Consider the following 15,387-nt stretch of genomic DNA (forward strand, 5'->3'; position numbering starts at 1 on the left):
CTGGGGTGCCGCCTCCCTGCCCTGTAGCACCGGGTCCTCTCATCCACCCAAGGCTTTCCTGTCCGTCCTGCAACACCCCTCACTCCTCCCCCTGTGCCACGTCCCCCAGGGAATGGGAACCTGTCTCCTCCACGTCCCTGAGGACGCCACAGGGAAAGGCCCCGCCGTCTCCAGTTGGGAAGCCCCAGTGAGGAGTGCCGTCTGCACCGCTGGACTCGCTCACGTTCTTTGCCTGCTTGTCGAAGGACCTCGCGTGTGTGACCTAGTCTGTCTCCAGGAGGCCCTGGGCTTCCGAAGCTGCACATGTGTGTTTCTCGCTGCCTGCTGGACAATCTCACATCAGTGTCTTGGCTTAACGACACCCAAACTCCCGCCTTGGGACTGTTGTGCTCCCCAAAACTCAGGATCACAGTGTGATCACTACCTTGTCTCCATCATCCCCAACATACAGCCCCCCAGTGGTGCACTCCCTCGCGACCCACCCCTCATCACGCTCAGATCTGTTCTATTCCAGAGCCCCGTCCTAGCCAAGGTCCTCCCTGCCAGACTGATAAGTGGGTTCCCAGCTGTTGTCCTTGCCTCCTGCCCCCGTTCTGTTCCATGAAAGCACACTGGGCCTGTGGGGCTCTATCAATTAACCCCAGACAGATTTCAGGTGGAGTGAAGGTAGGCCTCTGGCTACCTGTTCCAGTCATCCCAACAGCAAGACTGGCAGTGCCCTCCCACCCTGCCAAATGGCAGACGTTCCCATGTAGGAGGCCGTCACTCAGAATGTCCTCTCCCAACTTGCCCCCTCACAGCTCCGGTGATCGTGGTCCAGGCTGCCTGTGGACCATGGCTGAAAGGGACTCTCCTCTCCCCTGATCTCACGAAACCTTTAGTTTGTACTCCCAGCACCAACGAGTTAAGATACAGCAGTTAATATCTCATGGGAAAGCCGCGTGCACAGCGCCCTGCAGTATTGGGGATGAGTGTTAATATCTGCATGATTGAATCACTTCATCACAACTTTGCAGGCAGAGACCCGTGATTTCCAATTGCCACAACCAGCTCATTTCCAGCCTAAGTGTGTGACAGTTGACGTGAAATCAAGATCCCATGAGAGTTAGGCTCTGGGTGCAGCGTAGACAGCCTGAGAAGGAGCCAAATTACAGCCTATCAGGGGCCAGTGAAAAGGGCAGAGGCTCTTACTAGGAACAGTTGCCTGGGGAGGACTTGCGGGGCCATTTTCCTGTGAATCCAGGTTTTATGCTTAGAGCACCCTTCACATTCGCTGTTTAGGGCTGGGGCTGGGCGGGTTTTGGAAATATTGTTAGTTCTTCCTCCTTTTCCTAGTAATACCCTCATTTCCTTTCTTTCTTTCTTTCTTTTTTTTCTTTTTCTTTTTTTTTTTAAACAATTTCTCAGCCTATTCCATAACCCGTTTCTGCAGTTTTGGTTCCAGAACTTATCTTTTTCCAGGAACTGAAGTATAAAGATAACAAGATAAACAGTAAATATTTTGCCAGTCCAACTGTTTTTTTTTTTTTTTTTTAGTCCAACTGTTCTTGACACTGAAATCTCACACCACCCATCTCTGATAGTCATCCCAGCTCCCCCGGGAGCACTGGGGGTTTAGGAGGACACCCCAACCAGAACAGCTGCAGGGAAATCCAGGAGAGAAGAAGCCAGGAATTAGCCTGTGTTTAGTGGACGTTTATAGGTAGTGATTAAACACTTGTTAAAAAGCAATTATTAAATGATTAAATGCTGTGATGGACCCCTTCCAAGAGCATGGTGTGAAGAACAGCAGCATCAAGCTACCTGGGATCTTGCTAGAAAGCCAGAGTCTGTGGCCATTCACCCCAGGCCGACTGAATCAGAACCAGCGATTTAGTGTGGTCCTATGTCCAAGTTTACGATCATTGCCGTAGACGTTCTATATTGGGCTCTTAAAAGTATCTTCTAAGAGCTGGTGCTGGGCAGGCTGTCGGCAGTCTCCCACTCTGAAGGGCTGTGTCTTCTCCAAAGGGCTGTGTCTTCTCCAAAGATACCAAAGAAACAGAAGGTGTCACCACTGAACCACCCCCATCCTTCCAGTCCCCGTGGGCTCACAGCCCTTCCTGACTCAAATCAAGAGGTGTTTGTGATCTGAGAGGCCACTGGGATGGGGCCTGGACAGAGAAGCCTCTTTGGTTCTCCCACAACTGTCCCCACACTGCAGTTGGCTCCTGTCACTCCCACTGTGACAGAGCAAGAAGCCTTGGCAGCAGGGAGTTCTAGGTGCTTCCTAAAGAGCTCTTACCCTGGTTGGTTTAAGCAAAAGGCTGCCCCAAACCTGGAGACCATGGAAATGTCCACTGACAGATGAAGAGAGAACAACCGTAGTGAAGGCACATGGTGGACATTGGTCAGCAACAAGAAGGGCAGAGTTTAATGAGACTTGCAGCAACATGGATACTTCTCAAAATCGTTTCTCTGAGAGGGCCTCCCAGGAGGTGCAAGGGGTTAACACCACACTATTAAGCAATCCGCAGCCTCTGCAGTTCAATCCACATGACGTAGCAGACCTCATCTGTCTCGCCCGCTGCTCCCCTCAGCAGTGTATTTCAGTCAGTCTTCCTGTTCTGTTCCCCACTGTCTTTGGTGAATCCTCTCAACCCCCGCATCTCTGGCCTGTGCCCCAGCTCTTGTATGCATAAATTTAAAAATCTTAAAAAAAAATCGTTTCTCTGAGAGCAGCCAACTCCCCACCCCAAAGGCACAACTCTGTATGATTGCATTTATTTAAAACTCTAGAAAGCATAAACTAATCTATAGTGACAGAAAGCAGATCAGTGGTGCTTGGGAATGAGGGGCAAAATCATACAAGACTGAGCCTGCTTGAAGAGATTCCAATGCTGGCTTCATATTTTATAAATGAAGGTGTAATTTGGCAGTGGGAAAATTCTCCTTTTCCTTTCCTTTCTGGCTCCAAGGGCAGTAGAGGTCAAGGGTGGCTCTGTTTTGGGGGACACATGATGGCCATCCACTCCCTTGAGCTGGGCAGGTGGTTTGGTCCAGGGCACCTCCTGGTGGTTTCTGTGTCATTGGAGGAAGATCTCGACTGGAGGCGTCTCTGGCCTGAGGCTTCTTCAAAAGCCCCTTGCATTGCTCTGCAGAACATTCCTTCCTCAGACTTGCACAATTTTGAGACCCCACATTACCGGGGCCTCCAGCAGACTCACAGGGAATTTACTGCTCCAGCAGGGCCTTCAAACACGAGCACTCTATTTGAATGGTTTAGAAACTGCTGCAACATACAAGTTTTGGCCATTGAGTTCCATAAGTATTTATCACATTGGCATAAACTTCCCTAACAAAAAAAAGTTACCTGGGGGATAGGTGAGGTTCACATACTCACTTAAGAGGAAAATTTTAATTTGCAAAACAGGAAAACACAAGTATGATTTTGGAATTATTCTTTGAAAAAAACTATATCTTTATTAATTTGGAAAAAATAACTAAGTCAACAGTGATAGTATTTTCTGTCATTTACTTGTCTGCATTTTTTAATGTTTCTGTGGTGAGCACATATCACCTGGCAAATCGCAAAATGTAGTAGTAATATACGAACTGTATGTAATTAAAAGGAAAAGTCAGCAGCTTATTCAGGGCAGTACCCAGGAAGGTGCCAGAAGTAAATAGGTGATTTCCAATTTCTGGCATCTTTGAGGGTGACGACCTCCATTCCAGACTTAGCCAACATAATTGACCCTAGAGGCCCCAGGAATACACTGTAGCCTATTTTGAGTCATTCGAATTTAGATTTGTGGTAATAGACCTATTTGGGTTAGTGTCAGATGATGGCTGATCCTGGATCCGCGCTGTGACTTCACGTACTGTGTATTTAAATAGGCGCCCAGGACGACAGCTGTGCAAGCCGCTATTTTCATCCGCCTCCAATTTCTCAGTAAGCTGTTTCATTTGAGTTGTAGGAAAGCACTCAGTCATCAATGAAAAACCCCCAACAGCCAATGCAATGTTTTGAAAAGCAAACCATTTTGTAATATAGGCAGGAGGAATAAACGTTCTTTACAAGAAAGCATTCTTCATAGTGTGGGCTCCCTGGAGCACCAGCCTCGCCAGTGGCTCAGCCTTACCACACCCACGTTCCTCGGCACCCAGGACCCAGCCTCCTGCCTCACTTGTCCCCAGGACTTTGTCCCGGCCTCAATTTCCAAGTTCACTGGCCACAGTGTCTATACAACCTGCTTATATGCATTTTTCATATTTCCTTGTTTTCAGAATATACAATAAACATGCACTGTTTTTATTATAAGGGAAATGTTTTAATTTTAAATCAAGTCCTACCCTCCACTACAATCTCTCTCCCTCCTGATACAAATCCTCTCAACTTTTGCTCATTTCTGGCACTACCCGCATGCCCTGCCCTGGAGTTGCTCCTCTTAGCATCTCTCCTAGTTAGCATCTTACCCATCCCACCCCACCCCCAAGCCCTTGTGCCTTGGTATTCCCTGTTTTTGTTGGTGTTGAGGGTTTAGTTGGCCAGGATACCGTTAACTGTGAATCTGGAATGTCAAATTCAACAGAAAAACAAATATTTAAAAAGGCATTGGCATCAGTAATCCGCCTTTATCCATCTGAAGTGGACCCTGGGACAGATGCCATGTATTTCTTCATGATGTAGGTCATACTTCAAAAATTACTGAAGAGATTTAGAAAAGAAGACATCAAGATATGATTTGATCAAAAATGAAACAGCAGTGAAGGGAAGTTTAGCTCCTTTCAGCAAGTGTGGGAGGCCATGGGTGAGTAAGACGAGTAGTCAGGTGGGGACATGTGACCAGGTCTTCTTGGTACAATCTGATGGGTGTTGTGGGGTGAATGTGGAGAGGGGAACTTAGGCCTGGGTGGAAGAGACTTCCTGGAGGGCTTCCTGGTGGAGATACCTCCTAAGTCCTGAAAGATGAGTTAGAGTTAGCCAGGGGAAAAAGTGTTTCAAGAGGTGGTAAGGAAGCCTGGACTAATGAAAGTTATACAACCGAAGCTTCACCTTTAGTTCCAGTTTTTCAAACAAGGCAAAAAAGGGCAAATATGATTTATTTCTTACTGTTTGAAAAAAGGAACATTACTTTCCAGGAATTAAAAATGAAACTCTAGAATAGTGATTTTCAAGTTTTGTGTATAAATATCCTTCCAAAGTCACCAAAAATGCAGAGTTCTAGAACCTCAGTTTCAGAGATTCTGCCCTCCACTACAACCTCTCTCCCTCACCCTCATAATGAGCTCAGTGCCTTTTACAGAGAGACATCCGAGTTTGCTCTGTCTCAATGCCAAGCGGGTAATCCGCAAGAAGAGGGCCCTTTCCAGAGCCCAGCCTGGCTGACCCTCTGATCTGGACTTGCAGGCCCCAGAACTGGGAGAGAGAAAGTGTCTGTACGTCAAGCCCCCAGTCTGTGGAGTTTACATGGCAGCCTGGGCTGAGTAGGGGAATAACTGTTAGTCCCTCTCTTGACTGCAACTCTTCTGAATACTCGGGTTTGTGCAACTGTCTGCCCCAGCTCTGCCCTGCCTGCTCACCTCTGGGAACTCCTTCAGAATCAGGGACTTTCACCTGCCTCCTTACTGGCTTCAGAGTGATTTATAGGCCCCATCTGCTGTTACTATTACTGTGTCTGAGGCCCAGCCCCTGTGTTAAGCAAACACCGTGGAACCATCAACCACCACCAGCCAGCACCTGAAAAGAGAAAGAAGTTCCCAAAAGTGTGACTAAGAGCTCATGTGCCTGGGACTATGCATGTGGATGTATGTTGGGACATGGAATATACAAATGGACAATGGCGAGAGCATAGTACAGACGCAAATATAGCTGTGGATGATATAAATGTACATAGAGACACAAGTAGAGACACATGCACATACTCTCAGAGCTCTGACCGACCTGCCACAGCAGAGAACCCCAGAAACTAGCTGCCATAAAATGAACCTGTAGGAATTAAGACCCTGTCTCTAACCACTGGCCCAGGAGGCCAAACAAAAATCCCTGTAACAATCAGCCACAATCAGTCCTAGATCCACCCCCACCACAGCTTCCAGTTTAGAAGACAAATATGCACCCCTAGCCAGTCACTGGACCTGATAACTAGGACTTGCTTCTAACTCCCCAGGCTGGCACCTGCCATGAGGACACACTCAAAGCCTCCAGTTTTCTCCACTATAGACCTTTCCGGCTCCTTTGCCTGCCTTTGAGTCTCCACCAGAGCACACGTGATCCCAGCTTTGCTACAGCAAGTTCTGGATGAGTCGCCTTTGCTTGTTCTCATTTGGCTGGTCTTCATGTATCCCCACTGTGTGTGTGCAGGTGTATGAGCATGTGTATGTGAGTGAGTGTGTGTGAGGGGGCTGTGTGCACCTGTCTGTGTCCATGTGTGTGTGGGTGCCTGGCCAGGTGTGCTGGAGATGGTGAGGCTGGGGGAGGAGGGTCTGGGAGAAAGTGGGGAAGGAACCCTCCCTCCCTGGAAGGCATCACTTCTGGGCCGGTTCCTGGGGAGTCCCTCCTCTTTGAGGGTGAAGGCAAAGTGGGGGTAGGACTGAGAGGAAGGAAGGGGGTTGGATGAAAGTCACTTTTGTAATAAGGATTTGATGGGGAAAATCAGACTCTTGTGTGAAGGAATGAGGAGTCCTGAGGTCAGGTAACCGGTTTCTTTTTTTAAAGATTTATTTATTTATTTATTTATTTATTTATTCATACAAACACGGTACAGTCAGAAGTGCAGGAGGGTGAGAGGATTCACCAGAGCCAGAGCGGGGAGCAGAGCAGGCAGACTGACGAAGTACATTGCTGAGGGGAGCAGCGGGCGGCAGGAGAGGTCTGCGCGCCATGTGGGACCCTCGCCGGCGGCCAGGGAGCAGCCGGGGATCAAACCGGCGCTGCGTGCGGCAGCTTCGGAACCCAGCGCTCAACCGCTGCGCCACCGGGGAGGCCCAGGTAACCGGTTTCTTTTCTGCCTTCCTGGGGGTTTCCTGGTGCCACCGCCCGGTGGTCCTTGCATTGCTGAAAGGCCAGGGCAGGACCCTGCCTGTGTGCCTGCCCTTTACTTCCAAGGCTCCCTGGTGCCTCTGGGTTGTGACTGGGCCCTGACTTCCTGCCACAAGTGTATCAGGATTTAATCTGAGGCCTGCGGCCACTTGCCAAAATTAATGGTTGGTAAAATTAGAACAAACAGAGGTAAATAGCCCTTTACCTACCAGACAATCTCCCTGTGATTTTAACTTTAGCAAAGAGATCATCGAGGTGCTACAATCTTCTGATAAATGGTGGTAATTTTCTTCCTACTAAGATCAGCTTAATCTTGCCAAGGGGCTGACGGAGCACAGGCAGGGGTCAAGAGAAAATTGCATGATTGTGCAGCATGGAACCGCGGCCTCGGTTTATTTTGCACATCATTCTAACTGATCCTGAGTGTCGCTCGGCTCTGGGAGAATGAGGGGCACACTTGTGGAAACTGAGAAAGCGCCTGGCCATGCTGTGGGACTCTGGAGAGGGAAGCTAAAAAAGACCATTGGTGGCTCAGCCCAGATACATGGCTGAACAAAGCCTCCTGTGAGCGGGAGTCTCAAAATCCAAGAAACAAGGCAGACACCTCGCTCTTCCAACACACACCTCAAACCTGGATTCGGAGCATGGTTTTAATAGAGCAGAACTGGCGATGTGAAGAGAGCTCCCCAAGCCTGGGCTTCTCTCCTGCAAGGGTGCATCGGAGCTGGAGAAATGCTGGCTGGCACAGGAATAATCACCAGCGAGCTGGGTCTATTCATTGGCTCAGCGAGAGCTGGAGGAATGTTCTTTCCCTCTTGTTTTCAAATCAATCATCTGGTTTTGACTTGTCTTTTCTTCTGCTGTTTGTTTCCTATTGTCACTGCAAGTGCAAAAGTGTATTTTATCGGGAGTTGATTTAATTGCCAGTTTCAAATATTCAAATGCTTACTGTAAATCCATGACCGCCCTGGCCATCACATGAATCAACAACTATTGTTGTGGGTAAGAACGGAGATAAACAGTGACTAATGACACTGAAAAGCAACTATGCTTTCAACAAAAAATTAAAGGCTGTGTCAGGGGCTGAGGAATCCCAGTCACCTCGACCCTGTTGCTGAAGACCTAGCCTGCCGGAAAACGGAAAGCGATGACACAGGAGAACCAGCAGGCAAGGGGCTGAGAGGCAGCCTGAGGCTGCTCTCCCCCTGCCTGTCTTTGCTCCACAACAAACAGGATAATGAATTGCACTCTGGGGCTCTTGGGCCCTAAGCCCGCACCAGGGAAGGACTTCGGTCAGAACAAGAACTTCAACACTCTAATCTCCCCACATGCTGGTCCAAACAGACACCTCCTTCCTGCATTGTCTCAACTGGGTAGGATTTCTACCCCCTTGTAATCCACATGGTGCCTATTTTGTTTGTTGTTAACAACCCTGGGAAATGTATTGTCTTGCAAGAAGGAAGAAAGGTGAAATGCAGATTTAACCCCTCTGAGAGCATGTTCTGCTTCAGAAATGAGCCCTTTTATAAGATCTTTTCTTTCTTACCCTGTGATCCAGCCATCAAACTCTTTGGTATTTTCCCAATGGAGATGAAAACTTATGTCACAACTATCTGCACGTGATAGCAGCTATATTCATGATAGCCCAAACTTGGAAGCAACCAAAAGGTCCTTCAGTAGGTGAGTGGGTAAATCAGCTGCGCTGCATCCAGATAGAGATCTTATTCAGTAAAAAGAAATGAGCTCCAAACCATGAAAATATAGGGAGGGGCCCTCAGTACACATTACGAAGTGAAAGAAGCAACCTAAAAGGGCTACAGACCATGTGGCCCCAAGAATGTGACACTCAGAGAGGACAAAACTATGGAGACAGTAAAGAATAGTCATGGATCTGGGGGCGGGGGGGGGGTGATTAATAGGCAAAGCACAGAGGATCTTTAGGGCTATGAATCTACACTTGCCTCTTGAACAATTTAAAGGTTGGGGTACCCACCCAAACAGTTGAAAATCTGAGTATAATTTATAGCTGACCCTTCGTATCTGCAAATTCTATATCCTTGAGATTTACTCAAACCTACATATCCATGATTCCCAAGGTTGGTTTAATCTATGAATGGGGAAACCATGGATAGAAAAAAACCCATGTATAAGAGGATTCTTGCATTTCAAATGTGTACTGTTCATGGGTCCGACATACCCTGTGTGATACTCTAATGACAGACACACTTCACTACAATTCAAGGGTTCAGATCCAGGACATTTGGTACTAAGAGAGGCCCTAAGGCAGACTACAGACTTGGTTATGATGTGTCACTGTGGGCTGATGGATCATAACAGATGCCCTGTGTAATGCCAGGAAGGCACAGAGTAGGTTCTCTATCGTTCTGGGCAGACGGGTGAAGGAGGAGTCCTGGAGCCCTCAGTGGCATTTTCCAGCGTTTAATGATCTTTCTACACCATTTGTAGTGAGGCAGCCAGGTGCAGGGCAGGCAGGGAGGCCTCCCAAACCCCTGGCAAATCTTTACTCTTTCTGGGCAGTCCGGAGTCCTCTTGTGTTCTCTCCACTGGCCTCCACTGCATCCCACCACATGGGCCTCAGCCGCCTCTGTCCTCTCCTGCTGCCGCACGCCTTTGTGACAGCCCCCTTATATGCTCAGTCTCTCAGCTCTGGTGCACCCACTTATGCACACCCATACTGTACTCCAGGTGCCCACCATCAGGTATGTGTATAAGCCCACAGGCACTGATCACAGATGCTAATGGCGGAAAAACCCTGATAACTTCCATTTACCCTATACCTGCTCTGTGTGTGTGTGTGTGGGGGGGGTGTTGATCATCATGGAGGTTGTCATGAATGGGGCCAGGGAGTGTATGGTAAAATCTCTGTATCTTCCTCTTAATTTTACTGTGAATGCAAAACTAAGAAAAATAAAGTCTTTAAAATGAACAGCCAAGGCCTCCCTGGTGGCACAACAGTTGAGCGCTGGGTTGTGAAGCTGCCCGCAGCCTCTGCAGCGCCGGTTCGATCCCCGGCTGCTCCCCGGCCACCGGAGGAGGGTCCCACATGGCGCGCAGACCTCTCCTGCCGCCCGCTGCTCCCCTCAGCAGTGTACTTCGGTCCTTCTGCCTGCTCTGCTCCCCGCTCTGGCTCTGGTGAATTCTCTCACCCTCCCACGCTTCTGACTGTACCCAGTACTTATATAAATAAATAAATAAATCTTTAAAAAGAAAAAAAGAAATATTAAAAAAAAATGAACAGCTAAACAACAAACATTACAAAAGACCTCTCTGGGGAAGCAGAACACACACTTCAGACAGGGTGTGGCACTGTCCTCTACCTCCCCTGAACCCTGGGGGAAGAAGGGAGGTACACAGTGTCCAGGGAGGAAGCTGGGCCTGTTGAAGTGTCCAGGCAGATTCCTAAAGGTATTGTTACAGGGCAGCCCCGATATAAAACGGGTTGCCCGGCTGTGGGTCTTCACCCGCACGCTTAAAAGGGACTTATTAATACTTCACTGCAGACACACACAAAAGGTTAATAAAAGGTTTATTTACAAGGGAAGGGGAAATGAGGAAATGTACAACTCAGGGAGAAAATAGGGAAATAAAATCTTAAATGCGTCCTACCTGATCCGCCGACCTGGAAACCCAATGGCACCCTGAGAGCTGCCGAGAGCTAGAAATGGAGTTATTTACATTTAAATTTAAAAACATGAAAATGAAAAACTTAGTTCCTACTATCCTCCTTGCTCACAAGCCCTGGTGGCTGGTGACACATTTTGGAAGAGCAAATGTGCAACATTTTCCTAAAAGTTCTCCTGGATAGTTCTAGACTCTAGGCAGCTTCAGCAACTCACCTGGGCTTGAGTAAAACCACAAACCAAGAGTGCATGCAGTCCAGGGCCCACCAGTGCCAGATCCCAAAAGATATCTGAACAACGGACACTGTTGGCATGTGGAGAATTTCAAAAGATGGAGGCCTGTGGCCAGGACTGCCAGGGCGTGCTGGAAGGGCGTGCTAACTGAATCAGTGCATGAAGAGCAACTTCTCTTTTGCAATCCTTGCTGGTCTGACAGGCTCCTGCAGAATTACATCACTTCCTAAAAAACAGGCAAACACCTCTCCTTCAAGTTTGCACCAACCCAAACAAGCAGGAAACAGGAAATGTTCACGTTTCAGGGAGGCTGAAGCCCAGCGCATAGCATCAGGTCTGCACCGAGGGGAGCTGACATGAAGACTCCCAGAGCGGCCCTGGTCACCCAGCTACTTTCCACCGGAGGTGCTCAGGGTAAGCTACCTCCAGGCTTTCCAGTCCTGGGATACTGAAGGCTTGTTTGGCGCCTGAGGCTACAGAACTGAGGGAGGGTAACACTCAGAAAATCTAATCCTTTCTGTGAAAGAAGGATGAGAACTGTCTTCTTGTTTTAAGGGGGGCTGAAGAGGGGTGTGGGGGGAGGCTAGGGGAGGCTTTTCCTGCAGCCGGCTAATCCCCTTCCTGGCGGCTCACTCACTCAATGTAAGCTTGCAATCTTTGTTTTCTAAGATGTGTGGGTCCCTGTAATTTACCAACTTTAATGGGCATATTAAGAAAACCATAAATTCTTTGGCAATTTATGTGAAAGAATTTGCTTTAAATCGTGGGCTGAGGAGCTTGCTAGTTCCAAAAACTCGAGAAAAAAGCTGGGGTATGGAAATTTACTACTGAAAAGAATACTAAAGAAAAACTTTTAAGTTTAAAAAAAAAAAACGAGCAAACAGGAAACCATCAGAGGAGTTACCAGGCATCACTCTGACTTATCAAAAAAGGTCTTTCATCTGCTTTCCTTTGACTTTCTTACTCCAGGGGGATATTTATGCTGCGTGGAAGCTTTGTTTTGTTTGAGAAAGTAAGGTAATTGTAGCAAATCATAGGTATTGGAAAAGACAAAATATTAAGCCTCATTATTTTGAACTAACAGCAGCAATTGATTTATGCTCTTGACAGTTGCTACAACACGCACAATCACCCTCAATTGCCTCTGACAGTTCTGTTGACTTGCCCTGGGATAAACTCAGTGCCATGGTTTCTGTCAATGGGTTCTGCCTGCTGCTAGGATAGGGCACTAAATTTAGCTGAAGGAAAGTCCTCAGGCTGCAGCTCCTTGCATAGGAACGGGGCACCACTGACTTAGGAGCCTGTGAGCAGCACCTCCTGCATCAGGCATCAGCCCCACCACCCCCACCCACCAGTTTCTCCTTCCAGGGTGTGCTCCACGTGCGTGGTCTCTTCCCACCATCAGGGGAAAATTCAAAAGTGAAAAGCAATCTTTGCCATGATTGCAAAGATGTTGGGCTGAAATCGAGGTTAGCGAGTTGGGGGACAACGTGTTGTTTGTGCACAGTATTGGAGCTGGGAGGGCAGTGAAAGGTGGCACAGCTCAGTCAAACCTGGGTGCAGGTGAAGAAACTGAGGCAAAGGGAGGCGAGGTGTGCGAGTCCCACTGCTGCTCAGCAATTTTGTGGTGGGTGAATTTGGGGGTGCTCTCCCGCCTCCTGCCAAGACCAGGCTCCTTTCCCGCAGGACTGCACCCCTCAGACTCTCTTTACCTCGCTCAGGCCACCTCATGTGCCGCACACGCTTCTCTGAGGGTAAAACTTAACCTTGTCTGAGTATTCTCCTGAGCTTCTGAAAAATGACCCAGTCAAAGTCTCTGCAATTCACGAGCTGAACAAGGATAATCTGAAGGGACTCAGTGAGAGCTTCTGACTCCCACGCCCGAGCCTGTGACCCTTCAACCCAGTGCCCTCCAGTTATTCCTCATGCATGCCACTTCCTTCCTCTCAAGCCCAGCTCCCTCCGGTGCATCTCCCGCTGGGTAGACGCTGCCTGCTCTGGTCCTGGTCAGAGCACATGCGCCAGGCCTCGGGGACCCTGGCGGAAAGTGACTGACAAGTTCTCATTTCTCTACTTGGTGAATTCGCTTATAAACTTAGCAGGCCCAGGCTGAATGTTCCTCTTCCTTGATGCCGCCTCTCGCTGTCCTCCCCTGGCTGTCTGTTCTCTTGGTTCTGTTCCCCCTTGGCCCATCTGAAGTTGTGTTAACACAGCTGGTCACTTTGAATCATAAGAATATATATGCCCATATCTCTGCCAGCCTGGGAACACCTCTGGGGAAAATCCCCTTTCGTTTATCTTTGACTTCCCAACACAGCATTCATTAGGAACTCAGTCGTTGCTGATAAACACTAAAGTCATCCTGGGATGGATAGAGGCTGGTCACAAAACATGAATGAGCTCCTGAGAATGGGCAGTGAGTGGTAGAATGTTAGCAGAAGTCAAGGATGAAAAGCTGCAGTTCAAGTAGAGCAAGGATTATGTCGATAACCCAACACACACCTTGGCCCCTCTCTGGATCCCCAGTTCCTAAAAGGTGTGCAAATGCCCACTTGCAACAAAGCTACATGATAAAAGCTTATCACTTTGAGGTTCGTCAAGGGACAGGCTATTCTAAATTGGAGGCTATAAATATATATACTTTTTTAAAAAGATTTATTTATTTATGCATACAAGAACTGGGGTACAGGCCAGAGGGGTGGGAGCTAAGAGGATTCACCAGAGACAGAGTGGGGAACAGAACAGGCAGACTGACTGAAATCCACTGCTGCAGGGAGCAGCGGGCAAGACAAGAGGTGTGCTGCGCCACGTGGGTCACCTCCCTGGTCAGGGATCACACCCATGCCAGTGCCTGGCGATAGCCTGATGGCACTGTCTTTAACCCCTGTGCCACCAGGGAGGCCCTGTATATATATTTTTAAATTAAATCATGTATAGCCTTTTGAGCTAACAGCGTCTGAGACTTCAGGACGTTAGTTGGTTTATAGGATCACATTTGTGTTCCCTTGAATTCTTCAAAAGCTATCTTGGAGATGTTTGATAGCAGAATTCAGTCTGCTGAACAGTCTGACTCCCTCCCTAGCAAGCATATTCTGGGACATATCTCAAATTTTATTAACTGCAAACAGGCAACACTATCTTGATCCCTAAGCTACTCGGAACCTGCATCTTTATCTCTGAGACAGCATCTCTTCTCTTGATTAGATAGAGAGCTGCATGCACAAGTGATTGCTACCCCAAGTGAAACAATCCATTTAGAAGTCGACTGGAGAGAAGTGAAAAAAGTTTTTCAGAGATTTTGACCAAACAGATGAGCTTAGTTAAAGCAAAGCCTGGGGCCTGAGCATCTTGGTTAGTGTAGGATGCCAAGGTCAGACACAGGCATTCTGCCGTGGGTGAAGGGAGGTGGTTCCCCCACCTGCCTTACCCTGTGCCCTGTCACTGTTCAGCACTATCCTGCAGCTGCTTCCCAGATATCAAAAGCATGGGCTTTCTTAGCTACTACGAGCAGAATGCTTTGTAGAAGGAAGAGCTAAAGAGCAAGAGACAGAAGCAATAAGTGTTCGGTGTCTGACTCACACATGGGGGCTGACATGGGAGTTGACAGGACTGGGAGGTTTTCTGGGCTGTCTTGGAAGACTAAGAGCCCTATAATTATTGGATGTGCCTTGAGTCCAAGAGAAAGAATAGAAGAAAATACTAGTTTAAATGACATGGCACTTTCTGACCTGATCTTGTGATTGCCACCGTTTCCTCCAGCCGTCCCAGCTTCAAGTAATAATGACGACAGCTAACACATACAGTGCTGCTCTAGTCATGTTACTTATACCAACTCAAGTCATTCTTATGACAACCTTATAAGCAGAGTACTATTATCTCTGTCCTACATGAGAAAATTGAGGCACAGACTGGTTAAGTGACTTGCCAAAGGTCACACAGCTAAGTAGCAGATTTGTAAGTAAGATTCAGTCTCAGAAGTCAATGCTGCAAACATATACTCTTTTATCTCCATGTTTCTGGGCTCTGCCAGGCTATTGTTAGCTTAAGGTTTGGAAAAATATATCTTTGCTTCTTTCCCATAAACTCTTAGCTAGATTTAAGGTTCCTGTATGTTAACAGAGAAGCGGTGTCTGTTTGGTGGGGAGAGACTGGCTGACAAGAAAAGGAATAGTAAGTGGGGTAAATGCCCTTGGCCAGCAGAGGGGGGAGGGAGAAAGTGCCATTGTGAGCAACAGAGAAACTGGGGATTAGCAGAATTAAGGGCGGAAGCAGGAAGGACTCTTACTGGGTAAGAGGCATCTGGGTGTGAGAACTAGGTTCTGACAGGCAGGGTCTCTGTGGAACACCCCTGCTGAGAGCGGGCCCGAAGGAGCAAACACCCATCGGGGCCTAAAAACAGAGGCAGCGTGGGGTTTATGAGGCTTGAAGTCCTTTTGTGTTTGAGTTTGAATCCTAGGAAGCCATAAGAGGCAGGACCTTGGCTGGAATGAG

Source organism: Talpa europaea (genome assembly GCF_964194135.1).
Source record: "Talpa europaea genome assembly, chromosome: 10".
Taxonomy (NCBI): Eukaryota; Metazoa; Chordata; class Mammalia; order Eulipotyphla; family Talpidae; genus Talpa; species Talpa europaea.